This window comes from Lissotriton vulgaris, chromosome 10 (assembly GCF_964263255.1).
Source record: "Lissotriton vulgaris chromosome 10, aLisVul1.2, whole genome shotgun sequence".
Classification (NCBI taxonomy): Eukaryota; Metazoa; Chordata; class Amphibia; order Caudata; family Salamandridae; genus Lissotriton; species Lissotriton vulgaris.
The window spans coordinates 786,975,800-786,995,312 of record NC_141698.1 but is presented as its reverse complement, the minus strand read 5'-3'; the positions used below and the strand labels follow the sequence as shown (position 1 = coordinate 786,995,312).

General features: G+C 43.1%; 1 protein-coding gene across 3 annotated transcripts in view; it reads right to left on the bottom strand.

Annotated features, from left to right (window-relative positions):
* Nucleotides 1–19,513, bottom strand: part of CREB5 (cAMP responsive element binding protein 5) — a 1,158,307-nt gene that overhangs the window by 60,502 nt on the left and 1,078,292 nt on the right. The gene's annotated exons all lie outside the window — the stretch shown is intronic.

Genomic DNA, 19,513 nt, shown 5'->3' with positions numbered 1-19,513 from the left:
GGCTGGTGGTGTGTGCCTGGTGGAAGCATGCACTGGTGGTGTTTGTGCCCGGTGAAAGCGTATACTGATGACTGATGGTGCTTGTGTCTGGTGAAAGTGTGCACTGATGGTGTGGTGGTGTGTGGTTGTGTGTGTGTTGTGTGTGTAGTTGTATGTGTGTGGTTGTGTGTGTGGTTGTGTGTGTGGTTGTGTGTCTGTGGTTGTATTTATGGTTGTGTGTGGTTGTGTTTGTTGTTGGGTGGTTGTGTGTCTGGTTGTGTGTTGTGTGTGTAGTGTGTGTGTGTGGTTGTGTCATGTCAGACATGGACCTTTTCCCAAAGAGGGATCTATAAAATGCACCCGACATGAATGAAGCCCCTGCCTCGTGATCACAGTATTCAGAAGTGTTAAAACAGAAAAATGAAGTTAACAAATGGGTGAAATCGCGGGGTACAACCTGCTCATTTCTCATGAGTACTACAGAAAAAAATCTAACAAATGAGGGGACACCTACCATACACCAAAACAGGCAGTAAATACTGTAAACGAAGCTATGTTAAACATTAAATAAACCGGCCGTCTGTATAAAAACAAACGCCTAGCCGAAGACATTTGATTCAAACAATCACGTTAATGATTTGCAAACCCAAAGCAAAATATAAGGGCAAACTTACATTGTGCTCGATAAATAAGTTGATAAAGTACAAATAGAAGTATTCTAGAAATGTCAAATGTGCACAGAAGCCACACTCGAAAGGGGCGCCCTATAGTCTACCTCTGAGGACGTACTACAGGTCGCACAAGTCGACACTGGTAGAAAAAAAAGGATTAGTGCACATCGCTAATAAACTCAATGGCATGGCACAGGGCAACATGCTAGAACATAAATAAAAATATGTCCCCACCTGAAAAGAAAAAAAATCATTGTTAGTCAAATTACACCTGTCAATTCTACAGAAGATGTGATGTGTGCGCTTGGGGAATGGAATTCATGGGCTAGGTATTGCATAGAGTACACACACTCCAGAAGTTCTCGTTAGAGAGGCACAAACCAATGGAAAAAGAAATAAACTCACTCCCCTTTCGAGGTCAGGCACCACTATATTAGAACACTACCGTACGAATAAAACCAAATAAAATACACCCTATGCTAGTTTTCTTTAATCAAATAAAAAGGTACCAAAACCTGGAGGGTGCGTATAAAGACCGGTGCAAATTATGAGCCACTGAGATGCATTAAATCTGCCAATACAAAAAAACTAAGTTTCTAATAAATGCAAATAAATGTGTAATCGGATGTCAATATATACACTTAAACTTTCAGGTGTAGCACTTCGGAGTGCCTACATACGTTTTCAAAATTCGACTTTCAACTACCTGCTTTGCCCCACTAAGTATCTGTTCTCAGTGGACAATCAAAACGTGGACATTGCAACCGAAAGTTCCTTTTAAATGTGTACATTCCCATGCCAACCACAAAATGCCTGTTCAAGATCACAGGATAGCACCCCAGGGAGTGGACAGCAGTCTATTATGTAAAAACTAGCAACACTCGGTACTAGCCACCGCTCCACGGCCGTATTTAGAACTACAAAGTGATGTCAGCAATATGGCGTCTGTAGTCTTTGTACAGAAGCAAGTGTGGCATGTGTATCTAGGAAAATTCAAAAGGGGAAACAACCTGAGCCCAAAAACTCTTTGTCAGTGAAAACCGCACCTCCACAAACAAGTGTAGGGATTTAAAATCCGAATGCTCCCCAGATTCGCCGCAATGTCCTGACGTGTGATGAACTACAAAATGACGTCATAGGGTAGACGTTTGTAGTTCGCACTCCGAAAGCCCCCACACGTGCCCACGGATGGCCAGAGAAGCAGTGCTGGTGACGCGGGGCTCCCGTGCCCGAGGGAGAGCCCCGCGGAGTCTGCAGAAGTCAACAAAGCTGGTAAGTGGGCAAGGGGTGAGGGGGGAGGGAGGGTGCGCTTGTGTGTGTGTGTGTGTGCGGCGGCGGCGGGGGGGCTCTGTATGTGTGTGCGTGCGTGTGTGTAGGTGCGCTAGTGTGTGTGTTTCTGCGCATGCGTGCAGGGGGAGGTGTGGCTGTGTGGCAGCTTCCCAGGAGAGGAGACAGGAGCTGGCCACAGCGAGCGCATTCTCGTGCGCGTGGCCCGCTCAATTCCATGCGGCGGCCAGCTCCTGTCCCCTCTCCTGGTAAGCAGAGTCACTCACAATAGGTCTCTGGCGAGACCGCGCTTTCGTGCGGTTAACGCCGGAGACCTAAAAAGGAGTAATACCTGCCACCCCAGCTATTCCTATAGATTTAGGTGGCAGATGTTAGTTATTTTAATGTATATTGAAGTATTAAGCAACTGCTGTTGTGCTCATCACAAAATTAGCCAAAGAGTGCCACCATGCGGCAGGCAGTCGTAAGTGCCAGTGGTGACATTAAAGTGCCACCAGCTCAAATTAAGCACTGTATGTTCATAAGCTATCCACACTTCAGAACTACAGAAAAACAGTAAGTGGGGTAATATCGAATATATTGAAGTGAAGAGTGGAGCTAAGCCAATATATAGTTCTCTGTGACGTAGACTGTCAGCTAAACAAGCATATAGCTGCCAATTTGAAACAGGTAGTCTTTTACAAAATGTACATTGCCAGAAGAGAGATTTGTATTAAGTGGTTATCATGCAGTCCTCCAATGGCCAACGATTAGTTCTGTGGATAAAATTTGCAAGCTGGATAAACAGAGTGGCCCAAGTGAGAAGGTTTATGCCTTGCGGACTGAATAAAAGAAATGGAGTGGATGTCTGTCCACTGATTAACTTAAAGCTGCTGGTATATCCATGGCAATGTGACTACCTGGTAGGCAACATCCAGCAGAACTCGATTCTGATTAGCAGGCGCCAGTACAGCATTGCCATCTGAAGGTGAATGAGGACAAAATATTTGTTTTTAAAAAGAGTAAAGATATTTCCAACACCTATATGAAGAAGATACATCACCAATCTATAATATTAGGAATGTAGTATTTTGTAAGTGAGATGCTCCTCACTTGCATACTGTACTGACGAAAGATCTCTACAATCTAAGGAGAAACTGAAAAAAGAGTTCTAAAATCTAAAGAGACACTGTTCTGTCATTTGGGAGACAGTTCATGTAGACAGGAATGCCGATGAAGAAGGGAAACATTTGTTGAGTTTTTAAGGATAGAGTTGCTGTAAAAACTCCTTTCCCAGAGTGTTCACTATATGATTGTAGAAGTACAGCACACAACATAAAATGGGCTGCCAACCAACATGATGGTCGTGAAGCATGTAAACTTAGAGTGTTCCCAGGACAACTGGATTGTTGAAGTGAGATATGACGGGCTGTCAGGACGGAATAAAAGGCATAGCAGTACAGGTCACCTGATTCATATGCCAAGGCACTTTTGTGCATCTAGTTATTGATCATACCGCATTGCTTAGTTCACTTTAATTTTAATCCTAGCAGGCCCAAGTATAAGCAAAGCTGTCTAGCTAGTGAACTCTGAACCAGATTTAGGACTGCTAAATGAAAGATCAAGGCATGAGCCTGCTTTATGAGTGATCTTTTCTGAGGCGAGTCAGCTCTGAGCCTTTGCTTGGGTAACCACCCTCCCACCCCCTTGCCTGGCTTTTTTGTGCTTTTAGACAAAGTAGAAACGATTTGACTTCAATCCTGTCATGTGAATCAAAAGTCTACCACATCCGCTCGCTGGATACACAAACTCGTTTACAAAGGTATGGAGTATATCTCATGGCCTCATTAAAATTCCAATGTATGAAGGTCAAATGGCCTCACAGCCCATGCTGTTCAGGGTCACATTTATAATTCATACTCACAGTCTGAAGAAGTATCCTCGTAAAAAACAAAAAAAAGCATAAACTTCAGATTCATGACATGAAACCTAAAAGAAGCAAAGCTGACCCATCTGTGGCTCCCATGTAGCAGAACAGTATTATGAGACATCCATAGGAAGCGAGAGGCAGGTTCCAGATTAATAGCTGGCCAGAGCAGCTTGGCAAACCATTATGCAGAATCCTCATCATCAACATCATCATCTTTATCATCATCAAAGCATGTATTTGCATGCATATTAGACACGACCAGAGGGTCTCTTGGAGCGGGTCTTTGTATCTAATCCCTAGAAAGGGAGTGCCTTCAATGCCGGGGAACACATTTCGGAGATTCTGGGAGCGAAATTCCCAATGCAGACTTCTGGCAGTAAAATGCTTGAACAGCAGAAGTACACCTGGACCGTGCCTAGCTGAAGTGGGAGATGAAACAAAGGTATGCATTGGGAACGACTGCAATGCACAGGCACCATATGCCATAATGCAAGCAAGCAAAATGGTCGTCAGTTTCTTGTCTGGGTTGTCTAAGACAGTCATAACGGAGTTGTAGTAAATCCTTTATAAAAACGCTGCTGCACTAATGTTTGGTAGATCCCATTTGGCCATTACATAAGTAGCAACAGCACAGGTATTTGTAAAATTTGCCAGAAACACTTGGTGGTATTGAGAAAGATAAGGCACGACAATTCGAATATCTATTTCATTATTTTGTGTTGTTTAGAGCAACACATCGCATCAGGCAATTGCAATCATATACGTAATAGAAACCTATCAATGAACCCTAGTTCTACACATGCAAATGCAGACAATTAATATCCTCCAAGACATTAAAGATGTAATAGGTGAAGAATGCAGTTGGTGCTTTGTATCACATAAACTTGAACTGTGCTACAGGCCGAATGGAGACTGGTGACAGGCTAATCAAAGAATTGCACAGAAGAAAAATAATTTCTGAATTGTCAGTGACTGGTTTTGTAGTCTGATTTATGTAAAAATCACGTAATGGGGAAAGATTAACTAGAACTCTGAAAGCAATGAACATTAAAAAACATATGCCCAAAATAGGTTCAAGAAGGAAAGATTCAGACAGATTTGGTATATATATATATATAATATACATGTATTTACAGTTAATCAGCACCGAGCTCATTTACATCAGCCATAGTTCTAAAAATTAGGCATGCAGGTTTCCATAGGACGTAGGTTGGATACGCCTGATCAACATATCTGTCAGCAATGCTGGGCTTCCAAGAAGCGTATTTATAAGTTTCAAAGGCTACAAGACTAGTTGGCAAGAATTTCCTGGAACTTTTGAAAGAACAACCAGTTGAGGCCTACAAAAAAGCACCTTATTACATTCCAGCAGATGGAAGATTTCAGTTCAATGTGTTCTGCACTATTCAGAACCTGGCACCACAATACATGCCATTGAGGAACCTGTGACGAGAGCTTAGATAACTATCAATCAGCCCAGGGGCGCAACTGGACCCAAACTTCTGGGGGGCAGGGAGGCTAACACTCCCAGCCAGGGCTGGCCCTAGCCCTGGTCGCACACGTTGCAACATACTTTTTTTGGCACCTCTCCCCCATTTCCTCCTCCATGAATACATACTTTTTATTTATAACCTAATTTAGTGTCAAGAGGAGGTCTTCGCAGGCTCTTTAAACAAAACATGGCTGGCATTTTTCTTTTGGCAACTCTACTTTACTTTATATTCCTTTTCATGAAATGCATTCTCACATTACAGCAGTAAATTTAAAACAACAATGTAAGAAATAGGCAGAGTGGGGGCCCAGGGGTACTGGAACCCCCAAAAAACTAGGCCTCGGTAACCAGTTTACAAAGGTATGTAAAAATGCAAATGGTCTTTGAAGACCTGGGAAAAACTCGGGCGTGCCAGAGATAAGATTCCAGACGCTGCCCAGCATTGCCCACAGCAGCTTGAGCTGCAGCAGCCCGGGCTGAGACACACAACGGGGGGGCTGAAGCCCTTTTAGCCCTATGGGCGTTGCACGCCTGAATCAGCCTGCCATCAGGTGGCTGAAAGAAAGTGGGATTCCAGGGAATCAAGGGCCACAGGATGTGGTGAGCCCTGAACTTGCCGTACCTAAGGGGAGTACTTGACTACAGGTACTTCACAAAGCATGTGACAGCCCCGCCGCTGAAATGCACCCTTAAAAAACGTCTTGCAGGAGACGGATTGTAACTGTAGACTATCGGCCAGGCTACCCACATTCACCCGACCTTTCTTTAGCCATTTTTCTCCCCACTTTATTCTGTCAGCTTTTTAGCAGCCCTGCATGATCAATTGTTTTCCCCATTTTTCTAAGGAATACTTATTTTATACCTCTTTCGAAGACTTCATATTTTTGAACAAACATTAAGGCACAGATTTACTGCGTTGGTTTGCATTACTTTTGTAAGGTGGGATTTACTATCCAATGCAAATCTGGATTTGCATTGGATAGTATCCTAAAGTAACGCAGAGATGTATGATGCTATGCCTTGCATTACTTTGCATAGAGGGGGCATTCCATGGCCGTTCCCATGCAGCCACCCATGGGTTTTGACACAAATCCCTGTCTTCAAAAAGCTTAGACAGAGATTTGTGCCAAAATCCTGCACCTTCATAATGAATCTGGCGTCGCCACTGGGTAGTTATTGTGAGGACTATGGATACCCTGACCCCTCTGCCTGGTCGGTAGGTTCTCAGTGGGACCCTCCCAACCAGGCATCTGCCACTCTGGACCCAAAAAGTTAAAAAAAAATGTTTACTGTAAATTTGCAGAGGAGCCCCGGAATTGTTTTTTAAAGCCCCCCTCGGGGGTCCAGGGCCAGTGGATCACCAACATCTTTTTATTAGAGGAAGAGTGCATGGGGTGTCCTTCCTGAGCTTCAGGACCCCAATCCCCAGGGGGTGATTCATTTTTCAGGGGAGGATGGCAGTGTCAGACCGGCTTTGGGGCAATCAGGCAGTGCCTGATGAGCTGGTCTGTCAGATCACTGTGTGGGCTGATTTTTTAGCAGTTTGTGGCCTGTTTTAGGGCCAGGTGGGCCATTTGGTTCTATTGATTTCCCTGATAATATCACAGGCATTGCCTGCAATAAACACAAATTAATGCACTCTCTCCTACCGTGCAAAATACCTTTAAGGCCTCTCTTTATAAGCTAAAAACTGGACTGATTGGCAAATGTGAGACACTTTTTTAGCTATCTTGTTTGGTATTGGGGACCACTTTTATTTTGGTGCCCAGGCCTGTTTTTGTCCCAGTCCAACCTTGAAGGGCGGCATGTGCCGCCCCCCCCCCCCCTCTCCAAACCTCATATAGGCTCTGGGTACCCCATCCCCAGGGCTGAGAATTAAATTTAGGGGCAAGAGGCACATGTCCCCATTCCCCAAGTCTCATTGGGCCCCTGGACCCCATCCCCAAGGGCTAAGTTTTACATTTTAAAGAAGTGGTGTGAGGTCTCATGTCCAGAGCCTCAGAGGCCCCAGGGACCCCGTCACCCAAGGCTGAGTTTTACATTTCAGGGAAAGGGGCATTGGGCTGCTCTCCCTCGGCTTTAGACCAGCTCCAGGGACCCTATCCCTCAGGCCCGGTCCCTCAGGCCCTGCCACACCCAGGTTGGGTGTTGTCTACATGCTCGAAGGGGCCGAGGGGGCCTTGGGTCTGACCAGTGGCCCCCAACATAAACAAGTGTGGGTGTCTAGGGTGGGAACCAGGGCATCCACAGGCAGTTCTTGCTAGAGTGTTGGATGGGGAGCAGGCAGTGCCTTAAGGTTCGGCCACAACCCCCAACATTTTAGCATGTTGTAGGTGCCCCAGGTGGGCACCCACTGTATAATCAACACTGGTTCTCTCTGCCACCCAGAATGCCGACCCCCAGGGGCCGCGTGGGCCTTGGTGCTCTCCCCCCAGTCCCAAACCTTGTCATGTTGTGGGTGTCCTGCGTGGACACTGGGGCACCCTTAAAAGATATATCGAACTAAAAAAGGAATAATAAATGAGAGGCAGAAGTGCTCATTTTATATTCACTGCTCCCTGGAAGAAGCACAGCAAAATGCCCTGTGAGTGCTTTTAAGTTATATATTTTATTTCTGGTGGTGCACCTAAAAAGCGAATCACTAACAATTTTTTTCAATGATGGGAGGGCTACAGATAACCCTGGTCGAAGTAGTACGCTACGCTCGCTTAGATTGCAAAGTTTGCGCTACTTCACACTATGTGAATTGCATGTAGCACAGCGCAAACACACGTAGCAGTCATTGTTTGCTTGCTCGCGGTCCTCAACGTCAAGTTGGCGACCACGAGTGAGCAAAATGACATCCCGGCGAGACTTTTTTCTCATTCGCGATCGCAGAAAATAAACCCCCCGGCGAGATTCTCATCGCGGGGAGGTCAGGTTTCTCATTGTGAGTGGTCGCGTATGCTCGAGATGAGAAACTACCAGTCCGCGTTGAGAAAGCTGTCGCTCAAGTAGAAATCTACTAGCGCGGCAGAAAACGACAGCTTGCACTGTGCAAGAAGCGGTTTGCACTGATTGCACAGTGCCGGAAGCTTGTCCGCACTGTGCAATCAGTGCGAACAGTAATTTGCACAGTGCCCTACGCAGTTCGCGTAGCTACGCGTAGCTCGTGTAGTGCAAAGTACATTTCGCATAGCTACGTGTAGCGCTACTATGCGAACTATGCCCAGGGCTAGCTACAGAGAGTGCAGAAGCTTCCCTGGGTCATTGAATTCATGACCGCAGGAGAGCCTACCACGTTTTTTTAAAAACAATTTGGGCTGTGGCTGTATGCTCTTCAGTTGGAGTGTAGGGTCTCCTTGTGGACGGTTCTATGGCTGCACTTCGTTGCCTGAAAAATGTTTTTTTTCAAAGACGTCTACTTTTTTTACTGCTTTATTAAAAATATTTTGTGGCAATCACTATTACTGAACATTTTAATGCGTGAATTTATAAAATATGCATTGGATTGTGGTTATTGGTGACTTTTACACGAAGGCAATAAGTCAGTCTTATATATTTGATGATGTTCTGACCCCGTGATAAAGCCAATAGGCCTGTTACTTTCTATATTATGGTGTTTTCATTATTTATTTATTTACTTTGAAAGTTTTATATAGCGCGAACAAGATCTTTGCAGATATCAGAGCGCTTTACAGACGATGGGTACAACATGTGAGTAAATAACAATTGGGGTGGGAAGGGTAAATGTAGGAGCGTAGTCAGATAGATACATCAATGGTGATACAAATAAAAATAGGTGGCAGCATAAACAATCAGGTAAGTCAATAACACGAGTCATACAAAAATGCAAAATGAACAGTAGAACAGAGTGGTTCAGCGTTTGTAAAAATGTTCCCTAGTGATAATTCAAGTGTATTTAGCCATGAGGATAGCCTTTACTTCTTTCTTAAAAAGTATGGTGGAGGAGATGAGCCTGGTTTCAGGGGGGAGTGAGTTCCAGATCCTGGGTGCCATTCCTGAGAAGGAGTGTTTATAGGTTTTTTCCTTGCGGAATTTTTGGGGCTTTAGCAAAAGATTGTTTGAGCCTCTAGTGTTTCTGGAGCCTCCAGAAATCGTTAGCTTCTGAGCGAGGTATCCGGGTGAGCTCAGGTGGACAGCCTTGTGCGTCATGCAGGCGATTTTCAAGTGTATTCTGGCTTCAAAAGGCAGCCAGTTCAGCGATTTCAGGTCAGGGGAAATGTGTGAGCGTTTTTTTGATCCAGTGATGAGTCTCGCTGCTGCGTTTAGAGACGCTTTTATGGGTGCCATAGTAGTTAGGGGGAGACCGCAGAGGGCGATGCTCCCGTAATCTATTCGAGGGATGACTAGTGCTTGTACCGCAGTTTGGAAATCTTTGGCTGGAAGGAAGGGTTTGAGTTTCCTTAGGGTATTGATCTGAAGGTTCGCACCCTTAGTTGCTTTGTTGATGTGTTCCTGCATGTTGAGGTTGGTGTCAAGTGTTATGCCTAAAGATTTTGCTGAGTCCACGATGGTGGGCTGAACATTGAGTGCCGTTAGGTGTTTAAGCCAAATTTGAGCGGTAGTGATCATCGCGGGAGGTGAGATCAAGAGGAACTCTGTTTTAAGAGCATTGAGTTTGAGATGATTAGCGGCCAGCCAGGATTGGGTGCTTCTGATCGTAGAATTCAAGAGCATAATGTCTTTGGGTGATTGTAATTTGAGATACAGTTGGGTGTCATCGGCGTACATGTGGAAGTGAACATTGGATGCTTCTAGCAAGGTGGTGAGAGGCTCCATAACTAGGTTAAACAAAGTTGGGGAAAGGGAGGATCCTTGTGGGACGCCTAGCGATACAGGTATTGGCGAAGACATCAAGTTGTTACTCTTGAATTTCTGCGATCTGTTGTGTAGAAAGGACGTGAACCATTTGAGCACAGTTCCTTTGGCAAGCCAAAAGGCCTGCCTTACTTAAAATGACACCCTTTATATTGTTACATGATATAGTCAGCCATGCGTGGCTGGAGGTTGGGGGCCCCTGGGGGTATTGAGCACAGGGCCTGGCCAATTCCACACCATGACACACATGTTAGTTAAAACGTACTCACTTAAATGAACATAATCACTAAAATGTACCAGTTATAGTTTTCTCAATTAACTATATAACATGCCCTATACTAAATATAACTCGCACCCTCACCATGCACTGCTATTTACCTCCCATATTACATCATGCATGACATGTTCTATGACATCGTTCATAACATCACTACAACATCTGAAATGACATCATTGATGACAACCTGGTGCATGGCACGGGTTATAGTTACTTTTGGGCACAAGTTATAGTTACTTGAGATAACTATAACTAGTGAAATTCACTAGTTTTGTTTGATTAAAGCAATATGTTTTAACTGACATTTTCACTTTACTATGACATTCCTTGAAATGCAACGGAAGATATTATTTAAATTCCTAACTATAGCATCACTTTAATGTTTTTTTTTCCAGTGAATAACTTATTAAAACTAGACCTAAAAATAACTAGTGGGGAAAGTAAAATTACAGTTTTGCTATAAAAATGACTGGGGTTATGATGATTAGTCTTGTACTGTTAAAATAGAATGGGACTAATTAGAGGAAGTGTGAGAATTTAAATCTTCGGGCTATTAAAATTAAAATGTGGCAGTGAAGATAAAGACGTAAAATATAGACTGTTGTCATCTTCGCATAGAAACAGGTGTTTAAAAAGAAGTGAAAGGAATTAAAATCAGATAGAGACAAATAAAATGAGAAGGTGGCAATTAAAAGAAATTGGGAATTCAAATCAGAATTTAGCTAAGCGAAAAGTGGTGAGTTAATTTAAGCAGGTCAATGAAAATTAGAATAGGGCGGCTATAGATATAGCAAACGAAAAGTAAGAAAAACATTGGAATACATGAGACATGGGAAAAGTAATAAAATTAACAAGGTGATAAAACAGATCTGGGGTCGATTAGGAGGTGAATCCTAGCCATGTATGAAAACCACCTCTCAGTCATGGCTGAAGTCTGTAACATACTGTCGTCAATTAGGTGGCATTTTGCAATAAGCGCACCGGTTGTAGAATTTTTGACCATATGTTTACTTCATTCCTTCCATCATTACAAGTTAGAGGGAATAGGTGAGGTATTTACCGCTTATTAAAAAAATACCATTATGCTGGAGTGAGGTATTTACCTCCTATTCTGACTTTTTAACTTGCAACTAAGGTATAACATGTGGAATCGGGTCTCAACACACCGGCTTCCACATGTTTCGCCTTTTTTATGGACCCTTTCCCCCAATAAATGTTAGGTTTGACCTGCCGGAATTTATCAAGGGCAATCTGTGAGGGTTTGATAATTATACGGTAACTCATAAATGCGATTCATGTACAAACGTGTTTGCACAGGGCTCGGAATATAGTCTTGCACTTGTAATCAGGGCTTTGGAGTTCAAACACACAGTTTCCTAAAAACAGACAAGGCGTTATAGAAAAAATAACATTACACCTTTTACATATTTACGATATAGAATGTCACATAAATTCTTATTCTCAGGGGTATTCTCCGGGTATTGTTTGATCTCCACCATATTTCACCATAAACACACTTAATAAACATTTCAGTGGAGCAGAATACATAACATTTGCTGTACAATTTTTGGCTTTTATTTGTACCGATTTATTAGTGCGAAAATTACATTTGCAAAGACCAACCAGTGCAAAACAGCATCTGTCCAGACCTAACGGTGCAACAATGACACTTGCAATGACAGTGTCAAAATGCTTTTTTGTTTTGTTTTTCAGAAGCTGGTTGTTTCAATGTCGTTTTAACATCAATCATTCATTCAAAATGTTGGTGCAAAATTACACTGGTGCAACGTTTTGTAATCTATCCTAAGTAGTGCAGAACTAAATTTCCTTCTGGCTCTTCAATTAGTTTGTTCACTGCAACTCCTAAGATTAACCTTAGAGGATGGGAGATTCGTGCACTCTCCAAACCCTCCCTCAGATCCTTTATGAAGCCACATCTCCCCACCATGCACAATCAGAAGGATAACTTCACTCACAGTAGACCTGAAAAATAGGATGCTAAGGGAAGTATGGTGTATATTCGCAAATGTGTCTCCATTTCTACCACATCCCTTTGCTTCACAGAGTTTAGGCTCAGGCACAAATATGATACAACTGCCTCTAACACTAATACCAGACGATTACCACATATATGACTTGGCAGAGCATCTCTGGCATAGAAGAAGACTAGTAGCTGAAAGCCCCTTTTGTGAAATAAAATTTAAAAAACTACAAACATTTCTAGACATGCACGAAGAATTGTAAATTGAGAAAACGATATAACTTGAACCACCAATGCAAAAAACACTGAAAACCTTCACAAACATCCACAGTCTTCTCCTAGTTTGTGTACTACATGCTTTAAGAGCAAGTATATTGGAATATGTGTGCTCCAAGATATAATCCTTCAATGAATACAAATTAAAAAGTCTACTACACATTTTTATAGGTTAAATATTCATAAAAAGAGACTATGAAAAAGTCAGTATTAAGGAGGGCACTTTGGTGACATCTTTGCGGTGTAAATGTATGTTGCCCTTGTTAAAGCAGTCTACTAGACAACACTGGGAAATAAATAGGTACGAGTAAGTGATCATTCACATTCTGGGACTCTAGGCTGAATGTGTCAAATTTGACATTTATTGGGAATTGTGATAGCTGTTTTATTGTATTTTTCTGCAGTTAAATCCACACCTCTGCACTGAGGCTGGAGTGGGAAGCCCAGCTCGTTTTCGTTTTACAAAATATGAACAAAAGGAAACCTCCTGGTAACTCCCAGATTCAAACAGCTGAGGTGGGGGGGAGAAGTTTCATAGGTAATACGGCAAAAACCTGGAACATGCTCCCTGCAGAACTCAAAAATAGCCCCTCCTTATGGTCCTTCCGCAAAAACCTGAAAAGCTGGCTGTTCTCGTCTTAATTTAGAAAGGCACTACGTCTACTGGCAGGCAGTTGGTCTCTTACAGCGCCAAGACGCCCTCGGGCATTCGAGCGCTCAATAAATCACAAAATCAAATCTTATACTAGCAGCCCATCTTGAAGCTGCTGCGTTTTCCATTTCCCAGAACATCCACCCAAACGGCTAAACGTCAAGGTGATGTTGTGTATACTGTGCAGAACAAATCAAGGTTTAGACTCAAAAAGAAGACTCAATCCTCTGTAACAACATGTGGTGGTGAATAGGCTTCTAACATAACATAACATATAAATTGCCGCGTAGGTCTCTGATTGTTCTTCCAATGCCCCTTGTCTACTCTTAACAGTTTACCCCCCATAATAGCTAGGAAATTGCATCACTGAAGCTATATCTGAAGTATTTTAAATTAAAACTCTTTAATTTGCTGTGTTTAAGAAAGTGTATGCAAAATTAATATTCTGCTTGTGAAGTTAACAACTTGGGGCCAGATTTATCAATCTTTAATGCAACGCAACAAGACAATTTGCTACGCAGCATGAACAGGAGAGCTCAGGAATGTGCTATATTTACCAATAAAAGGTGCATTCCTGCTCTCTGTGCTGGTGCACAGTCTGCTGCCTAGCACCAGTGCAGGCACTCTTGAGCCATGGTGGAAGGGAGCCGGCAGAGCAGGCAGGATTGTTTTTATGCAGGAAGGGAAACACACTTAGAATGCAGAATGCAGCACACTTAGAAAGAGGAAAAAACAAGGAGACATGAAGATATTTCTCCTTGTCATGCCTCGGTCAGGGAGGTGCAGCATTTGATGCATTCCCCGGGGAATCTGGAAATGCACCAATATCCATGGGTGGAAGTGCGGGAACCCCCATGCTCCACCTATAGAATACCTTCCCAAGGCAGGGTAAGGCAAGGCAGTGACTTGCACCGCCCTGCGTTACTCCAAATGGGCCAAGCAATGCTAGGCCACATGAGGTGGCCTTCTGCTGCTAAATACATCTGACTTAAGAATTGCGTTGGACTTGCGACACCTTGCATGAAGCCAGGACAACTCAATGGTATGATACACCTGGGCCTCTATAACTTTAAGAGGTTCACAGTCGTACAGCTCCTCCTCTCACCTAAATGGAATGCAAAATATATCTTGTTGTATTGATTGCTATATAAAGTTTTTAGTAACTACGACTTGTCCAATTCCAGATGTTCCCAAAATCTAACATTTTAAAAATATTTTTTCACAGTAAGTAGTGTAGTAGTGGGAAGAGGGTGCAGGGTAACAGCCAGAGCTACCGGTTTTGGAACTGGGGAGCCAGGTTTGAGTATTGGCGTTGGCCAACATCCTGTGATTCTGGGCAAATCAATAATCCCCGTGCCTACAAAAACAAATGAATGTTTTCTTGTGTAATGTATCTTGTGCTCATGTAAAGCGATACAATACCTTCGGGTCCAGTTTGCACTATATTAAACAGCACAAAAAAGTAGTAGCACAGGATGGCAGATTTGTACACTTCTAATTCCAGCCTGATCTATCTCCTTTACATCCATGGGCATATTTCCCAATAGCCAATGCAGGGCAGTGCAGAGGAACGTGGCACAAATGGGACTCTATGAAGCTTTGATTCCAAAATTCCAGATATATAACATACTACAGACATTTGTATAGCTGTCTAAAGCCTAATGTGTGTAAGTGTTTGCAACACAGATGCTCTCCATGACCGCAGACAGTGCTTAACTTGCATCAGTGGTTGCCAGCGCTAGGCACCAACAATCATTTTGGGGACCACGACGTATTTTCTTCACCAGACTTTCACTCAGGGCAACAGAGAGAGAAGAAACAAAAATAGAAAGTAGCAATAGAAAGTTAGGAAAAGAGTGACCAAGGGAAAAATGGGGGTGAAAGTCCCTAGATGAGTGAGACAAAGAGTAGGTGTAAGGAGGTAGAAAAAGAGGCATGAAGTGGAATGAAATAAGAAAGTTTTGGTTTGCAGATCTCGTTCATTTGGAAGCACCAGAGGCGAGCTCCTAAGAAATACCTTGGGTCCTGAATTAATTTTATGACAAATTAAGCATAGGGTATATGTGAGTCTTCAGATGAAGTTGAATCAGCCAGCTCACCAATCAGCCAATCAGCTCAGCTGCTAGGGCCGAGACCGTGCTAGGGGAAATCTGGGTATTAGTGTTTTATTTGATCTCTGTGAGCATTGGAGGGATTTGCTCATTGCTAGTGGTTAACTGAGCCTGCTGGGCTTGGCATCAGAGGTAGGGGAGGGGCACACAAGGCTAGGTGGATCAAGCACCTGTGACAATAGGCCCAGGGGCACTTACCGGCTAAATCCAGCCGTGTCGCTGACACTTAACTGGTAAAAGGCGCTCTGCTTGTGCAGGATAACATGCTGATCCTAGCTGATGAATGTGTCGCCTTGCCACAGCTGAGTAAACAGTTTGCAAAATTTCAGTGCAGGCAGAGCCAGCAAGTTACACCCATAATTTCATCTCTATTAACAAAACAAACCAGGACACAGTTGTCACAGTTCCCCATTTTGATTACCCAGCAGAACGCAGCCCCAAAATTATAGCGTGTCACAGGAGTACGTGGACTCCAGCCGCAAAGTGGTGGCTTGAAGTCAGCCAGGTCCTGGGATCTCAGGGGGTTCATAAGACAACATTCCCTGACGTAAAAGTGAGCAAATACATGTGAGCGGACGTAAGACTCAGTTTGTCTGGGCAGAGCTGAAATATTTCCAAATAAAAAATAATTACATGATACTGCTCGGAAAAACGAGGCCATGTAGGAAGCATAGGTTCATGTGGAGAGTAGAAGGATTTAGTAACAGAAATTGAAAATGACATATAGCGGCGTCTATATTTTCAACTTGAAGCAGCGGAAGGTTCTTATCCAGTCACATCTATTTCCTTTGATTTATAGATATATATTCCAAGTCACACCGCCACATGGGAGGCCGACATCAACACCAGATGGCGCTGATGCCAGCGACGGGATGTGGCACCCATCATACATTCAAACGGCAAGCGTCCGGAAATCCAGGAAAGAGGTGGCTCACCATCTGAGGCTATGGAATTTAATGTGCAGACAGACCGAAAGGACACACATTAAATCACAGATGCTCAGATGGTGTGCCACCTCTTTCCTGGATCCTGGGACTGGTGCAGTTTGTGTGTGTGTGTGTGTATATATATATATATATATATCTCATGTGATCAAGACCCAGTGGGGGTCGAAACGCGTCATGGCGGACAGGCTGGTTGACAATTTGAGCAAATAAAATTGATTGGCACGAATTTGCGGGTCCACTTCTCGTTCTTGCCAGACTATCGGCATTTGAAAAGCGGCAATTTTGGATAATATATATATATATATATATATATATATATATATATATATATATATATATATATATATATATATATATATATATATATATATATATTCATTTTCACTATTTCACCCTGTATGTCGAACACTCTGCGGGTGCTTTCGTGGGTGGGGGTGAGACCCGTTCTTGTTATACAACTAAAATACAGGTCTGAACACTCGCAGGATGATTAAAAATGATTTATTCCTGCAGAAGCGTTTCGGCGTTATGCCTTCTTCAAATGAAATAAAATCATTTCACACCATCTGAAGCCATGTGATTTAATATGCAGACCGAAAGGACACACATTAAATCACATGGCCTCAGATGACGTGCCACCTCTTTCCTGGATTTTAGTATTTGTGCAGTTTGTGTGTGTACGCATTGATTAGTAACTCACTTACTAAAAGAGCAGGAAAGCCTCTGCCCTATGATCTGGTGTTCAGCCAGATAGCCTGGCACTCACATAACTAGCCCTTCAGGCTGGGCAAATCCCATCACCTCAAACATTTTACCACAAAATGTCAAAAGGTTGAAGGCACAATAGTTGGCAAAAGCACCAAAATCAAGAAAATTTTAAACAGGAATTCACAGCTCAGTTACATTCTGTTTACATTGAGAAATGCTCTGTTGGGGGGAATGACTCCCACGGTCAATGGATTCCCATGGTCAAAGACCGGCTTAGAGAGCTAAAAGGGAGTCAGTCTTTAGTGGAAGTAGGATGGCCCAACTCACCGGTTGCAGCTCACCGGCAGATGTCTGCGGCACTGGTGGGCCAGCTCACACGAGCCTTAAGGACCTGGAAGGATCACATGGAGATTGGGCTGAATTCACTCAGAATGTTTTTACCTGGCCGACAAGATATACCACAAATACATTCAACGTGCAAAGTGCAACACTGATTTGATAAAATGTATACACCAATGAATGATGGAATTATTTACCCGTCATGTCGACCCTATACCAGCATGTACTATGCTGTCCACTCTCCCTGCAGAATGCAGCACACATAGAAAAAGCAAAAGCGAGGAGAAATAAAAGTATTTCTCCTCGTTACTCCATTTTTACGCCTGCTATTGCATGACACTAGTTTTTGGAGCTGCCTCAGATTCACAGATCCTTGTAAATCTGGGGCAACGTCAAAAAGCAATGAGTGTTGCAGTGAAATGCCACAACAACACCCACTGCTCGCCCCTTTCATGCAGATACCTGCTTGAAAGGGCACCATTTTTACAAAGTGGCATTAAGCCACAAAAAGTGGCTTAACGCCACTTTGTAAATATGATGAAGGGCATTGCGTCACCGGAACATCGGTAAAAGTGACTTTCCAGTGGTGCAATCCCCTTGTTAATATGCCCCATAGTAGTCACAAATAAGCATCACTTTCTCTGTATGCAAGTGCACAAAGGAGAAGAAAGACTGCAGATTGCAGGGAAAGCTGAAACATATATACATCCTAGTGGGTCAATGAACATTCCACACACACCCCTGGCACACTACTGCAAGAATGGTGTTAGGATTATTGGTGCCACAGGCAAGAATGTATTGTGGTCCATTGCCCTGCTCCCCCATCAGACACGAGGGCCCCACTCCCAAATGCATTCAATCCCTCTTCGCTGCCCTCTGCTGGCTGTGCAGTAAGGCAGTTTTCTCTATGTTGCCTTATGGGCTTACCAGCCCTTACCTTATGCGTCAGGAGTGAATTAATATTAGTAAGGTCAGACAATCGTGGTTTCAAGTCCCTGAAATGTGTCTAGTTCAATTTGGCACCGTAGGCCTGCCTAAAACGATGCTTTGTACAAATACAAAGACGGTAGCATTATGTAAAAAAATTCTAGGTGTAATAATGATAACCATAAATATATAATAAACTAGTAACAGGGCTTACGTGGTAGTGTCTGTCCTGCCGGAGTATATACCTGTTGTATTGTGCGTCTTCCCTTCTGTCCAAGCATAATGACATTACTAAAAATAATAATCATTATAACGTAATGTTCATGTTGCTTTTTGTAGCCTGAGTTACTATTTCAATGAAAAAACAATAGATTCTAACTTCCGGAGGCAAAAGGTGTGCCGTGCAGTCCCTCACATTAGTTAGAAATAATCGTGAACGGAGAGCAGGCTTGCAACAACACCGCCCTCTACCGAATATTAACAGTCATGGCAGTCTGCCAGAATTAACACCTGCGTCTGGAGGTGGTGACACATTTCTCGACCACTGCTGCTGGATCATGGTGCGGGGAGTGCATGAAGCAGACTTGCGAGACTTATGATGCAGACACAACACAAACACAGGGGGAAAAAAAAACGTTTTCAGTACGAATTATTTTCTTTTTATATTTTATAGAGGTGAGACAAAAAGACAGGCATAGTACCATAATTGCCTGAGCTGTCAGCAGTGCAGTAAACCAGCCATCCAAAAATATCATTTCTGAATCTAAAGAAGGAAATATTTAGGTGGACATGTATAATTACACTGCTGCAAGGAGGAATGTGGATTTCAGCACAGCATGGTATGTCTCTGCAGAATTAGACTTGCCTTCTCTACTGTTCTTTGCCATCAATATATTTAAATGTCCATAAAGGAACTCTTCTCTCTTTCAGACTAAACAGAATTTACTTTTTGAAATTCTCTCTATAGATGTTCTGACAACGTCATGCACCATCTTCGTACCTCCCATTTTAGCTGTCTTTATTCATCTAATGCCTTGATATGGTCTCTATTTCTGTTCCCCTTATGTTATAGGGACCAGCTTTTCATATACCTTCTGATGTTAGCTGATTCATGTCTCATTTGAGATGAGATGAGC